Genomic DNA, 16,116 nt, shown 5'->3' with positions numbered 1-16,116 from the left:
ACTGGGGAGTCGGGACCCATTGAATTTCTCAGGGACCCACCCAACTCGCCACCTGTGGGTCCCGGGGACTCACTACATTGAAAACCTATCAACATCACTGTAGCCATTTTGAGTAATTTGGCCTTACTATACGAGTCAACATACTGGTCCTTCACAAGCCTCAGAATGATCCATTTCTACCTCAAATTTTCAAAAGCTCGGTCGCTTTGCTCCCTCGCCATTGATGTTTTCCCCCTTGTGAATTTTTTCTAGAAAAACCCCTGTTATGTTAAAAACTAAATCAGTATTTTAAACCATTTAAAAGGCTTAAAGTAGCCTGACATTTCTTTGGTAGCATAATAAGGGTGTTCACATATGAAACGAGGCATTGAGAACTTTGTAAGTGTACAGATTGTTTATTAAAAGGAAATTTTATACACACAATACCATCAGCAGATCACCCGTCGACGCCATTTTGTTTTTAAGACTCGATAAGTAGATTGGCGAACACAGAGCTTGCGTGTTGCTGACGGCTGTCACAAGCTCTGTGTTCGTCAATCTACCTCGGGCCAGCCCTAGTAAAAAGGCAGAAGAAACTACCGAACATTTCTTTTTTGATGATGTGAGAAAAAGAGCCGGGTGCGCTTCATCAAAAGAGAGATTAAGAAAGAGCTGCACGTTAGTTTGTAAACAACTTAATGACATTACACGGAGATGAAAAAAGAGCCGAGCGCAACTGTTAACAACAAAATACCAAATAGAACGAAAAAAATATGCGCACACTTAATGCAGCAAACACGTCGGCAGTGTGGAAGCATTTTAAAGTTTTGGAAAACGAAGAAAATAAGGCCGTTTGCAGACATTGTTCCGCTGAACTTTCTAGAGGGGGAATGTCTGCGAAGACTTTCAGCACATCAAGCTTGCCATCACCTGAAATCAAAACACCTCGGACAACATGCATGCCCTGTACTACGAACCTTGATTTGTGGGTTAGCGAGTTATGTTGCGCTCAAAACCTAGGTTAGCTGGGACACGAAAGTCTATCTCTTTTAGCGTCACTGTAACACAATGGTGACTTATGCTAGGGCTGTCACGGTTGAGGAATTTTCACCGCGGTGAAAACAGGGGGCGCAATATCGCGGCATGCGATATTATTGCACAATTTTTTAAAATGCCGTTTAAGCGAGATAATGCACATTTAAATTCAAAACACACCCGTAACCGGAGCTTCGTTGGAAGCGCGATGTATGCGCAGGTGCCGTTTGGGCATAACAATATGGCGGCTGCTGTTCAATGTAGTTGTCTTCACCACCACCGGATTATGTTTCATTTATTTCATTACAGCACGTCCCCTAAACGTTACAACATAATCGACACGAATGAGCACAGCATCAAGCAGTGGAAACGTGGGTTTATTTACTATGAAGTTCGTATTTTTAATTGTTGAAATGAAATCAGCGGTGACGAGCTAGTTGTTTTGGTAGCGGCTAAATTAGCATGTCGCGATACTTTGTACAGGGGATCACGTCTGCGCCGAGTAGATGCGCAGAGGGTTGAAACAGCGCTTGTCCGGTCTGCTCACAAGAAGCTTTCTTTGGCCAGTTACTGTGATTAAACACGAGTTGTTTAATGTTCACAATGTATCGTTTTTCATGGGGAAAATGAGATGCGTCCCCGGGACGCATGGATAGTGAGTTTAGTGCGTCCTTTCAGATTTTAATGCGTCAGCGACGCAGGACGCGTACCTAGCAACATCACTAACTAAATGAATGAACGTTAATGAATGGGTATCATGGCAACGCACGTTTCATTCTGGAATTCCACGGTCAGTTTCATGAACGCGCAACCCGCACCAGGTCATATGCGTAGGCCTGTCACGATAACAAATTTTTCTGGGCGATTAATTGCCCCAGGAATTATTGCGATAAGCGATAATATTGCCGTTTTTCAACTAATATAATGATTAAGTACACCCTTTCGAAGATCAATAAACCTTTATTTTTAAAGAACACTGGAACTGGCCGTCTGGAAGACATTTAAAATATCCAGAATAAATTAACAAAACAACCAAAAACAATCTATTATTAACAAAAAATGCTCTTGAATAAAAACCAAACACCACCAAAAATAAATAAAATTGAAACACTAAATAAAAAGGATGTAAACACGATTGCGCCAGGACTCCCCCTCCCACGCAGACAATGCAACAAGTTAATGGCCGCGTTTACATGGCACATCTGATCCGCATAGAATTCTATGCGGCATAGTTCTGTTCCTAAAATGTGTTCCGAATGTAGGCTACTGTATACATGGCAGTAACAAAAGTGTCCGTTCTGTCTCTCGCGCACACCTGACGCATCTCTGGACCGACGGCGATGTCTTATCACTGTCGGGGATTTTAAATTTGATTTTAATGAAAGCACAGCAGGAGAGAGCTTTTCTCTGCCTGCTCCGTCAATTAAGAAGGAGGAGTACAGCGCAGCAACGTCAATTTCTCGTCAGATCTTTATATTTACCTTAAGCTCCGCCGTAAACAAGAGGAATTTGGATGCGAGTCTGCAGCCAAGACTGGTGGGAGAGAGTGGTCTTACAGGAATTTAGTGACCAGGGAATCCTCGAAGGTCCAATTGCGAACTACTGCAGCTGCCATCTCTCTAAGTTAAGAAGTATTTTAACGTTCAGCCTGCAAAAGTACTACTAGTAGCCTACTCATTTATAGTTACACCGGACACGCTTACCGGACTACTTTTACGGAGTGATAACAAAGACGTGAATCAGGCAATAAATCCACTTTCCTTGACAGCGGTGAAGTTCGGTGTGCTTAAAAGTACCGACGGAGCTCAGTGGACCAATTGCGAACTACTGCGGCTGCTCTGAGTTAAACCCCAATCTATTCGGAATCAGTGCATACATGGCGATTAAAACGGACTACACCACCTCTTCTATTCGGCATAGAATATATGCCGAACAGATAATTGTATTCCGAATGAGGCGTATACATGATCATTTTCTGTTCCGCATAGAAATCTATGCGGAACAGATGTGTCCATGTCAACGCGGCTACTGACACTTGACGAGGGGGTTTACTCGTTGTGCCCTGTAATTATGAGCCGGAGCCCGATTTCAACCCGACATTTGTTACTTAGGCCTACCCTGCTAAATATATATAATGTATATAAATATAATGCATAGAACGCCGGTCACTATCGGGAAAATAAGCCCCGACAGGGCGAACAGGCGACCGGCGCGCACCGGAGGTGTCTTGCTTCACCCTGAAGGGGCTTATTTTAGATAATGACCGGCGACGTTCTATACTACATCATCCCGTTCTATATTACAATTTATTCGTTAGCAGCATTCGTAGTGTTGATCAGCAAAGAAATAGTCCTTCAAAGACGTTGACGTTGCTTAGCAAACGAAGACGCGGGGGTTGACAAAAAATTACCGGACTATCTATGCAAGTGAACGGAGCGTTCCACGGCATTGAGAAGACCCGTGTAAGAAAGGCCTATAATATTTCTGTTTATGGCATAGATTTATTCTCAGATTAGGCCAATAAAGCAATGATTTAAAAAAAGAGTGCGAATGGAAATTATTGCAGCCGGCAAAAAATTATCGCTCATTATAATTTATCACGCAATTAATTGATTTATTGCATATCGCGACAGGCCTACATATGCGGTGATCGCGATGGCCCATTATCTACCGCGGTGTGCTCTAAATATCGCAATATTTCATTTTTGCGATTATTGCGACAGCCCTAACTTATGCCCTCAACCAAACCTGGTCGGGAGCAGGTTTTCAGCTAAGTCTATCGGGTTAGATCGGTGTGTGCAGCTTCTTAGCCCCTCCTTTGACAATGGCGTCACCATTAGGGGTGCGACCACGTGTACATGTGTAACAGGTTAGTAAATCATAACCGTTTAGGAAAAATCAGTAAACGAAAACCGAAAAAATAAATAAATAAAGATTAAATCAAAAATAACGCATACCAGTGTTTCCCGCAGGATTTTTTTCAGCAGCGGTGGTGTGGTCCCCGATCCCTCTAGGGGGGTCCGGGGGCATGCCCCCCCGACCAAATTTTTTTTGTACCCTTTACATTGGAATGCATGAATCTGGTGCACTTTGAGAGGAGAATATGCACTTAAATCCTATTCAAACAGTCCTGTGTATTACTGTAGATGGGATTATTGGTGTTGTAACTTTGCCTTTTGTGTCTTCATTTACAGATTTTTATTTTTTTGTATAGTAATATTTAAACCAAAAATGCCACAACGCAAATATAATTTGCACAATTTATTTACAGATTTTTGCCTCATGCTTAAACACTAAACATGGTTGCTATGCCCAAAGCATAACTGTTTTTTACATAAGACACTTTGTTCAAAAATGAAATCTCCTGCAACAATGGGCAAAACACATATTTTTAAATTATAAACCTAACTAAAATTTGAAAATAACACAGACTCACACATGCTAATTGAATACCAATCAGTGTGAGCCTTAGCACTACAAATAGACCTCAGGTGAGCTAAGCTCCTTTGTGAGACAGTGAGAGTCAGGGGAAGAGGACAAGAGAGCGATGATAAGCTTGTTATTGCTTAAAACACTTCTTCTTAGTCTTGGGAGTCAAAAAGTGATGAGAAAATTATAAAATAAATATAAGTTATACATAATAGAAACTATTCATGATCTTTTAAGAAGTCCTTAGGTTTTTTCCCTGCATTTATGCTAATGACCACATGCTTACAGGCGATTAGCATAAATCCCTAACTAAAATACGCGATGAAAACGGATTTTATATGGCAATAAAGAACAACATCGGATCTAACAGTATCGATTCATTTTTCAAAGTTCCCGAAAATACCTAGGCTATAAATTCCTGACTGGATATAAGCTCATGTAAAGGCTATGAGTGATCCCAAAAAGAGCGACAACACGCACACACACACATAGGCCTACACACACACACACAATACTAGAGGAAAAACGGCACGGAGGTTGCGGTTTATAGATACAATAAAATGATTGGGCTCAGAGGGTTTTTAACACTGGTGGTCATGTAGCGACACATTTTAGCAACTTACTTTCTCTCTCTCTCTCTCTGTGTCTCTCTCTCTCTCTCTCTGTCTGTCTCTCTCTGTCCTCGATCTGCCGCTTCACTCGCTACTGCTAGAATCAATGTAACTTTGCAACCGTGTAGGGTAGCCTACTGCCAACAACTGCCACACTCGCTGTGTATTTTTCTTCTTTGATGTTGGTTACGTGACGATGTGCCGCGTGCTGCGCAATTGACGTTACGCGCTGTACATTTTCTAAAAGGAGCTACGTAAAAAAAAAAAAAAAAAAATTAGGAGAAGGATTTTTATTGCAGCGGCGGAGAAAATTCAGCAGCGGCGCGGGGAAACACTGCATACTATTTATTTAGCGATTAATAAAGCTACAAATGTTCCACTTGGACATCATTAAGGAGCTAATAAATGCACGCGATAAATGTTGGGTAACTGAACACCGGGCATTAGGCTACACGGTAGGGCTGTAATGATACGCGTATCGAAACCGAAATCGCGACACTCAAAGTTGGGCTGGGCGATCGATATCTTCAAGCAGAATATCGATATAAGATAAATATCGATGCTCCGTGCGCAGATTTGATATTACTATTTCTACCGTTCGGAATTGGATACAGTTTGATGGTTGAATAAACCGTGGACTAGACACTGCCTCCGCCTCGTATTAGAGAACATTATAATATATAACATCACGGCCAAAAGCTTTGTGCGCCTCCGAAATATTATGAACCGTAACGACTGCGTGGGGGGGGCGGACATGACATGCTATTTTATGTATTCTTTAATATAGGTATTAGTGGGCAACTAACACAGTATTCAAAGACGTTCCCGAAATTCTGCCGTGCAGCCACGGTACCATGCGCTGTTTACAGTGGATGTATGCAATGGCGAGGCGCACATAGCCTTCAGCCGTGTTCTGTAAATATTCTAGAACACACGGGAGGCATGTCGCAGTTCATGTACTTCAGCGAGTCAAAGCCAAAGTTCCTTTCCCCCAATTCCTTCTCAACCATGGCTCAGATAACCCCCAATACAGTCTCGTTGTGGAAATACAAGAGACGTCAAAGAACCGACAAGAAACACTTGCGTTACAGTGTGTGTGTTCTAGGGCTCTCAAAATTGCTCAAAAATGACATTTGAATGTTCGTTTGGAAAAAAAATCACGAATTCGAACTATTCGAATATCTGGTTGCCTATTTTACGCAGTTGCCGTCAATATGTCAATAATGCGACAAAACCATGGTTCAAATTAGTGGGATATATATATATCCTATAAACAGCCCAGTAACGTGGAGGCCTTATCATGAAAAGCCACAACTTTGTATCGCTTGCATTTCACCACCACACCTGCAAGCGCGCAAACTATAGCAGGGTTTTTTCTAAACAAGGGAACAGGGGCGCTGCGCCCCGATACTCCCGGCGTGCGCCATCCTACCGAAATGCCGACTGAACCTGTCAGACTTGGATCTGTACTTACATGCTGCTGTACAACATACACTATTTCTCAAAACGATCTTTTCTCCGCGAAAATATCCCAACACCACCACCTGACAATGTGTCTGATCCTCAAATAACTTATAATTACTCCAAAAATATTCCGATCCGAATTGGAGTTTCCCAGACCGAGTCGACATGCTAACGTTAAAGTTATTAGCAGCTAGCTAGCTAGCTACTATGTATTTGAATGGGTTTTTGGTCTAGGCGCTAAGATGCTAAGCAAGTATACAAGACCATTCCAGTTCTCTCTGCACAAAGCGGTTTCAATGAACGACAGAAATAAACAAATGCCGAGTGTTGATCAAGAGTTTTGCGAGAGCAAAACGAACAGTCGAACAGTCGAACAGGGTTCCCTGTTACCAGGGAACCCGTAGCAGGGAACTAAATGGCAGCTGCACGGCCGAATTAGCCCAATAAAAGTGTAGTAACCCAGAGAACCAGCTACAACATAGTTTTCATCCAAACGAGCCGTCTTTAGCGAACGGTTAATTGCATTGGCTTCTACGAGCAGTCGGCTTTCAGCCGCGAGCTTAGGGACCGTCTGCAAAGTGCAAAACTGAATTGCATTGGCTTCTATGAGCAGTCAGCTTTCAGCCGCGAGCTTAGGGACTGTCTGCAAAGTGCAAAACTGAAAACGACAACAATAGTAACATTTCTATAGCGTCGCCATTATTGACTCTAGAGCCCCAAAACTTGTTCCATAGAGGCATGGCACAGGAGGTCTACCATGACTAACGCTACCCTGAACCACCTCCTCAGGATCAGTATTGAGGGGCCTGCAATTGATCAATTTGATTTTGACAAGGCAGTGAGCCGTTGGGGCAGTCTCAGGAACAGACGGCTGCTGTTGTGATTTGTCCTACTTAATAAAAGTTTAGCCATATTTTTGAAATTTGTCGTGTTTATTTACAGGGTAAAGTTGTACAAGTCTACCAAAAGTTGATAGTATTTTAGTTTTTCAGGATGACCACAAGAGCTAGAATTTCTCTCTAAGATAGCCTCAGAATGTACCATTTAATCATTATTTTTTCAAAGGCTTCGCGCCATGGAAGGGAAGACCCCCCTTCCACACCATCCCCCGCCTCGGTCGCATTGCTCCCTCGGCTTTGCGCAGGGGTCTGCTCCCTGCTACTTTTTTTTTGTAGAAAAAACCCTGTATAGTAATCTGAAGAAGACGCCCGCTTTGGAATGTTACAAAGTATGCTAGTGGTAACGTTCCTTGCTTTGCTTACCATTTATCGCGAAGGCCTATTAAAATCGATAAAGAAAAAAATGCATGTCGCCTACGTCTTCCACCATGCCAGCGAAAGGGCCAGCACTACGCACCGTTCGGATTCATGAAAAAAAAGCTGTCTCGGACTTTGCCAAGAACATTGCGTTATAGCAGCTTTCACCAGCCAGACTACTAGCTCCCTGAGCTCTACTTCGGATGCTTATTGAATGGCATAGCCGAGCTGGAATACCTATATCCAAGTACGGAAACCCCGAGGGGATAAAATACATTCGCTCTTCACAATACTAGTCTGTTACACTTGTACCGCGGGAGTGTTTTTTCACATTCGAATATTATGAGGGACATCGCGAACAGACAGAGGCTCATTCACAAAGCAGATAGAGGCGCTTGTACCGCGGGAGTGTTTTTTCACATTCAAATATTAATTTTCACGTTCGAATTCGCGTTTTTGGATACATTTCGAACGAATATTCGAACTTCGAATATTCGTTGACAGCCCTAGTGTTCACACACGCATGTGGCGCTCGCACGGTCGTGTCTCATTGGCGGGCCAACGTCTCTGGGCGGGCCAGGCAGAGTAAGGGGAGGAGCTTAGATGCTTTGTGACAGACCAAGACATTCCAAATCAGCGCGCTTGAGCCTCCGTTTTTTCAAAGGCGAGCAGAACAGCTAGTGCTCGTTTTACACCAAACGCAAGTTTTAGCCACTGGGGGACCATAGGCAGGCTAGGGGAACTCATATTTATGATAGAAAACCTCATAAAGTGAGATTTTCATGTCATGGGACCTTTAATGTTTTATGTTTGGGTCTCGCGGAGTGAGAAACCTTGAAGTTACTGTGGAGTAGGGCTGCTCAATTATGGGAAAAATCATAATCACGATTATTTTGGTCAATATTGATATCACGATTATTCAAACGATTATTTTTGAGTTTGAAAACATGCATTTATTGACACAATCAATTATGACATAGAAACACGTGTAAGTATCCAAAATAAAACCTTTTTCGTGTGTAAGTGTACTGTCTGCCACAACATTCTGAATCTAACATTTGATTTTTATAAAACATTTCATGAATACAATATATTCAGCCAAATGCACTGACGAATGACTCGACTGAAATAATACATTCCCTATTTAATGTCTAGAGAACAACGGTCCCAGCATTTCTCCATAGCAAAGTTAAAAGTCACAAAGCCATAACAAACACATGGCTAATAAAAATCATATTGTTGTTAAACAGAAATACATATACAAGATGTACTTGGCAGTTCTGCCTTAAAGAACTCTTAGTTAAAGTCTGCTATAGGAGCTTGTTATCATTCATCAAACTGTAACGTTACTGAAACTTTAATATTCCACACGGTAGGTCTACTCCAACATGTCTGTCAACAGTCGATGCTGCTGATTGGCGGTTCACTGGCATGTCCCGCCTCCTGCCAACGGCATACTTCCTGATGCAGCACGCCTGTTAGATTGTACTCCCTCTCGCCGCGTTGAATGCTTTCGCATGCGCGTCTCTTTCATAAACTCTCTAGGCCTACTGTAAAACGGAAAATTATCACTGAAGTACATGAACTGCGACATGCCGCCGGTTGCCGCGAGGCACCATCGCCCGGCAGCGGGCAGCCGGCAGCAGGCAGCGCGCGGTTCAGTCGACTTCAGGTTGATGTGAAAGTCAACCAAACATCAAATTAATCGTTTCAACTCGATTATAAGAGTTTGGAGATCGTTTGACCCCAAAATCGATATCGCGATCGAAATTCGATTAATTGCACAGCCCTACTGTGGAGTTACCGTTATTACTTACCTACCGTTACGATTTACAATTAATATTCCTACCGTTCAGAATTGAATACAGTTTGATGGTTGAATAAACCGTGGACTAGACACTGCCTCCGCCTCGTATTTGAGAACATTATAATATATAATATCACGGCCAAAAGCTGTGTGCACCTCCGGAATATTATGGACAGAATTGCAACCCTTTGGTTGCGACAGTTTTTAAGCACACTCCACAAATTATGTGATTTTGTAATTCGTCAGACAACTTATATCCAAACCATTTCCATACTATGGAGCCGTTGGTCTTTCGCTTGCAAACAAGCTCCTCGGAGCTGCATGCGCAGGCGGACTCCATAGCTGTGTTCGAAATCATTCCCTATCACGGATATAGTGCACTATATAGGGTGCTCGCCATTTTGTAGTGGTGTTCGAATTCTCAGTGGTTGATTTCATGCACAATATAGTGCACTTAAAATACCCAATGAATAGTGAACGATTTCGAACACGGCTCATGTTTCAAAAAGTGACGTGAGTCAGTGGGGGGGGGGGGGGGGGCAGGCAGAGACTGTGTGTGTGAGCTGGAGGCAGAGCGGGAGAGACATAAGCAGAGTTACGAAATAGCAGGCGGCAGGCGCGGTTCGAAACTGGTGTTATTTGGAACAAATGTGCTGTAATTTCAACGCAAATTAAATTATATCGATATTGACGATATGGTCTCGTTTCATATCGCGTTTGAAAAAATATCGATATATCTTAAATATCGATATATCGCCCAGCCCTAACTCAAAGCCACGAACCTGTCTCGCGGTGTGAGAAGGCAGAAGCGCGATATGCCCTTTCTAACTCTCCGGTCAAAATGTCCGATTGAAATTTGCTAATAATTGTCGAAATAATAGTCTGCTGACAGCGCCCCCTCCTATGCCGTAAGTATGCGACGAGATGCCCTCTCTGTGATGACCGCTCTCCGTGGCTACAGAGGATTGCATTTCTCCACAGCCGTCGAAGTCCTCATATGCGATATGAACGACATTTATCCAGAGTGGGCGAAGCGCAAAAAAAATTGCCTCTGTGATCCTGTCTCTATTGTTTTGTGTGATTTGACTGGCAGTTTGTCTGCTTATATTTGCTATTAAATGTTACATAAAGTTAATTGGTAGATAAGTGTTGTTTAAATAAAATGCTTTTTAAATTTAAAAAAATCGTGGGATGTATCGAACCGTGGGTCAAAAATCGTGATACAAACCGAATCGTGAGTTTCTGTATCGTTACAGGCCTACTACACGGGTCTTCTCAATGGCGTGGAAGGCTCCGTTCACTTGCATGGGTAGTAGTCCGGTAACTTGTCAACCCCAGCGTCTTTGGTTGCTAAGCAACCAAAGACGTTTGGCAGACTATTTCTCTGCTGATCAACACTACGAATGCAGGTAACGAATTATAAATTGTAAAAAGACACACCATGTGAAGTCATTTTTTCGTTTTGGCAAGTGGCCGTGTAATAAGCGGGATAATGTAGCCTATAGGACGTCGCAGGTCATTATCGAAAATAAGCCCCTTCAGGGCGAAGCAAGACACCTCCGCTGTGCGTCGGTGACCTGTTCGCCCTGTCGGTGCTTATTTTCCCGATAATGACCGGCGTTCTATGCATTATCCCTTAGCCTACATATATATTTAGCAGAGTAGGCCTAAGTAACAAATGTGTACAAAGTTACAGATGTATGAAACCGGGCTCGGGCTCATAATTACAATTAATGTGTCGGGCCGGGCTCAGACAGAACGTGCACGGGCTCGGGCCGGGTCGGGCTTGATTTTCTGGGCCCGATCTAAACACTACCCTCCATTGGTCGTATAGCGCGACTGCGGTCCACTTAAAAAAAAAAAAAAAAACGGTTAACCGTGTACACGAAAAAAAAAAGGGGTTGTGTAACCGTTTACAATTTTCTGTAACCGTTCACACCCCTAGTCACCATAACTGGGTATTCCCGTGGACCTCGGAGCCCTTATCGTACAGGGATCTCTCCGACAGAGGCTCTTTCGGGACCGATCCCTTGGCATTGCCTGAGAATATTCTTGATTAGAGATACAGGCTCTCAGAGTGTATTCGCTATTTGATTGTCCTTGTTGAACCTTAAGCATGCCTCCATGTTTGTTGCGCATTGAGAGTGGTAGAGTGGAGGTAGCGCGTCAGTCTTTAATTTCTGCGTGCGGGGTTTGTCTCTCAAGTGCACGCAACTGCATATTTTGTTTTACTCATATTTATTTAAATTTATATTTTCTTATATTCTTGCTATAAGGTCTTCTGGAATGTTAGAAAATGTTCAGTAGCACATTTTGTAATAGATTTTTTTTTTATTGAAAAGCAAGACAAAAAAGTTTCTAAAAGACTAGGGCTGTGTTCAAAAAATCGATCCGCGATGCGATATCGATTCACGCTCAAAAAGCACGATATCGATCCAAAAATGTCTGGATCGATCTTCTCTAGGTGACTAAAGGCACTATTTTCTTTGACGCGCAAGGCGCACTATAAAAAGCAAGTGCCGGCTAAACGAAACCGAAACTTATAGGAGCATTTCACCGGTGGAGGCATGAATATGTATTGAAATTGGGTCCTATATGTAGTCGAATAATAAAATAAAATTCTAATTTGGTGCCGTCTTGACCGAGAAAAGGCAGAAAGTGACTTTTTGGCGCTTGTGGATTGAAGACAACAACTCCCACCATGCACAGCTTCGCTGGCGGCCACTCCCGCTGATCATCTCCGCCTATCGGACACCTCCTTGTTCCATCTACTAATGGAACAAATCAGTGTGGAGCTTGACCCGACGTCACTGGCAGAGAGTAGTGACGCTTGCACAGAAGCATACGGCCGACATCTTTCTTTATTCTTGGTGGAAATAGTAACATAGTTACGCCATTAAATGCGTTTATGTAAACATTTTTAGCGAGAAATGTGCATTTTCCTTTCATAATGTTCGCTCGTTGAATGTGAAGGATGTTTGGTTTGATAGTTATGACGAAGAGGGAACGCTCCGTTCACTTGCATGGACAGCGTCTCTGGTTGCTAAGCAACCTCAACGTCTTGGCGGACTATCTGCTGATCAACACTACGAATGCTGGAAACACACCAGACACACCATGTGAAGTTATTTAACCCGATTATTGTTATTTATATCCGAGATTATTTAATCTAACCCGATCTAAACTCCATCATGCACCCAAACACGGCGGCGTTTGGGTTTCCTACCTCGGACTCCTAAATCCAGCGCAGCCACAGGCGCGTTGGCGCGTTGAACCATTTTTGTGACACACAATGATCAAGCGTCAAGTTAAGACACGTTACACGCGTTTGGTGTGGCCGTAGCATTATGCGGTTTCACCCAAAAAATCGGCTTCGTATGGCATTTCACAAGTCTCTGGTTGTCAAAGACTGGGTACAGGGGTTGTTGTAGTTTTCTAATATAGAGGGCCACTTAATTTTAATTTATTCATATTTTATTTGGTCATTGTTGTTTAGTTCTGGTCATTGTTTTAATTCTGCCATGGATATGTTACTTAAATTTCAAATAATACTTGGATTTTTGTCTAAAATAAATACTTGATTCTTGACTCTTCTCTCTCTGTGTCCCTCTTACACGTACACAGATACAATCACAAACACATGGAGCTGTTTTGTCTATGGGACAGTATTTATTTGCATTATGTCTGTAAATAGATTGATATCGAATCGAATCGGATCGAATCGTGGATCGAATAGGATCGTGACCTTATGAATCGGAATCGGATCGATCCAGGAAATTCGGATAGATTCCCAGCCCTATAAATGTAATTGTTTGATTTTTGCAATGGTGAAAAATGAAGCTAAATGAATGAAAAATAGCAAAAGCCACATTCGGTATTCGCTTTCGGCTTTCGGCCAACTGTTTCAGTATATTCGGTTTCGCCCAAGAATTGTCATTTCAGTGCATCCCTACTGATGACCACCTTGCATCCTGCTTACGGCTGGCACTCAGCTGCTACTGTCCCGACTGTGAGACTAGCTTCCTGCACTCAGTGCCAGGTGTCCCACTAAGGTATAGATACCACTTGAATTAGGCATTGTATTATTTGGGTTGTTTTTATGCCTGTTGTGTTGTTACAGGCCAGTCCTAGGCCTACTTGAACTTATTCTTTGCACCTCGCACATTTACTTCAAATGAATGATTATTGTTAAAACTTTATCTTTGCGTCAGAAAACCGTGTTCTATATAGGTGCATAATAAATTGTGGCTACGCTACGGCTTTCTATATGGCTTGGTTGATCTCGATACACTATCAACTTTAAAAGTAGATCTTGGACCAAAAAAGGTTGGGCACCCCTGCATTATAGCATCACCACAACAGCGGGAAACGGAAGGCACACAAAGTACGTAATCATAACTGCACGCTCAATAACAACAAGGATATGGCTACTGTAAATATTAGAAAAGAGGCGCAAACAAAGAGGTGCCAACCGTACCCACCAAGCGGTGCGGTTAGGTGCTGTACGGTTCTCGTTTCCACCGCCAAAAGTGGGCGGGGTCCAAAAATAAGGGCACTGAGACGAGCTTAGGCTGCGTTCGAGTATTCTCTGCGAACCGACTCGGATCTCGGATCTGACGCAACGCCCACACTTCAAGCGTTTTATTATTTTGCTCGGTCGTTGGAGGAAAACATGGTCGCCACCCGGAAAGCTGTTGCCGCAGTAGCATTGGCAGAGGACCGAGCGCTCCAAAATAAGTAGGCTATAGGCCATAGGCAGAGATACGGACGCAGTAAGGTATTGCAATAATACGAGTGATTGAAATTGTCATTTAAACCACCAAAGTGGTCCGAGCACAATGAAAACAGTTCATACTTCAAGTCACACTGGGCGCAGCCATCTTGAATTCTGTCTCGGAATTTTGCTCGGTCACCCCTGAGTTCAACCGAGATAGCGAGTTCGCCGTCCGAGGAAAAGGGGCGTGTTTTTGCGTGTCGCTAGGCAACGTCCTCGGACCTCCGAGACGGATGGATAATAAAACGCAGCATTAGGCGGACCTATTTTTCGATCCTCCTTCATTTGGCTACCAAGCGGTCTGATAGGGTGCCGAAAGGTTGGAGCTACATACTTCGTCCTTAGATTGGTCGACAGTATCGTCACTTACGTGCGACAGGGCGATAAAACAAACAAACAATACCCGGGAAGTATTTCTGGACAACGGCAAAAGCTTTGTTTATTGGAGAAAATCTGAGCAAAAGTTCGCCGTCCTTCTTGGACGTCTTCCATTGTTGCTATTTTTAATGTGTTGTGTTCTACATTTTCATAGTTTTTATTAGCAGGCTACACTGTGTCGTCCTGCTATGATGTCACAATGATGATGTAGCTGCCCCGGTTATCGCTTTCCGGATTAAACCCCGCCCTACCATAATGGTACAGTCAGCGGTGGAAACACACCCCACCTAACCGTACCGCACCTAACAGCACTGCTCGGTGGAAACACGCCATAAGGCAGCATTGACATTGGGCTTCTGGCTGGTGTAATGTGTTGATTTGGTCGCCGCGGTCAGATTTGAATCTAACGGACCATCCGTGTGTAATTCAGTATTGAACAAAAATTAAAACATTTACAAAAGTATCCGTAAAAACAAGTTTGCAATGCGGAAGATTTAAGCGGAACTGCCTACAAGCCCTATCGAAGACATCCTAAAGACATCCCATCATCACGGGAAAGCGCTCGTACCCCGGCCTGGGCTCGTACCCCGGCCTGGGCTCGTACCCGGGGCCGGCTCTGTACCGAACGTCTCTTCATTCTGAACGTAACGCCGACGTGAGAACTTATCACGCAAAGTTTGACTGTATGCAAGTTAGCTGTTAGCATCTTAACCCGGACCGGGTTGAACAGTCCAATGAACTAGCCACACACAGTGACAGCTCATCGGAGAACATGTGTGTGCGTTAGCCGGCGATGACCAGGTGTTCCTGTCGATGTTTCTGAACTTTAAACACTGATTAAATAAGTAAAGCTCTCAAACACCGACCTGCCAACAAGTCGACCACAAACCGTCAAAACTCTACATATTGTTCAACTACAACATGCGAATAAAGGCGGAATAGTTGTAACGATACGACATAACTTTGGCGCCTAGTATGACGTTAACCAACTGTTAATCTCTTACCTTTTAGCGGCTCGCGCTTTGCAGCCATTACTCCTGCAACTGCATTTTTTCTGCTGGACGCTAACGTCATTTCCGGTTGCGGTGTTTCTGCCCGGACAATCCATCCACTGCTGAGTTGGAGTGTTTTCCGGTTGAGGTGTTTCTGTTTGGAGAACCCGCCCACTGCTGACTTGGAGAGCCGCGCCACCATGTGGATTAAACACCAGCCCATACAGTTCACTGTTCTCTGTCCGGTTCTGAAAGCAGAATCCTCTCAATTAACGGAGATGTGTTGTGAAAAGAGGTTGACATTAACAAAGATTAAATTAGAAATTCAGAAGAAATTAACAAATAATGAATCATGACACCTGCATCACCTTTATCTTCAAAACAATAATAT

The 16,116-nt window shown here is 43.3% G+C and overlaps 1 protein-coding gene across 4 annotated transcripts in view; it reads right to left on the bottom strand.

The window, feature by feature from the left end:
• pik3c2a (phosphatidylinositol-4-phosphate 3-kinase, catalytic subunit type 2 alpha) overlaps positions 1–15,857 on the bottom strand; it is an 88,456-nt gene extending 72,599 nt beyond the window's left edge. For 3 of the 4 annotated variants that reach the window (XM_056598483.1, XM_056598485.1, XM_056598484.1), the window contains exon 1: positions 15,738–15,857. The gene's annotated coding sequence lies outside the window, so the exon portion shown is untranslated. The remainder of the gene's footprint in view (positions 1–15,737) is intronic. The other variant, XM_056598486.1, reaches the window with a different exon arrangement.
• Between the last annotated feature and the right edge of the window lie 259 nt (positions 15,858–16,116).

Source organism: Gadus chalcogrammus, chromosome 9 (assembly GCF_026213295.1).
Source record: "Gadus chalcogrammus isolate NIFS_2021 chromosome 9, NIFS_Gcha_1.0, whole genome shotgun sequence".
NCBI lineage: Eukaryota > Metazoa > Chordata > Actinopteri > Gadiformes > Gadidae > Gadus > Gadus chalcogrammus.
Note: the sequence above shows the minus strand (reverse complement) of the source record. Positions and strands in the feature narration are given on the sequence as shown.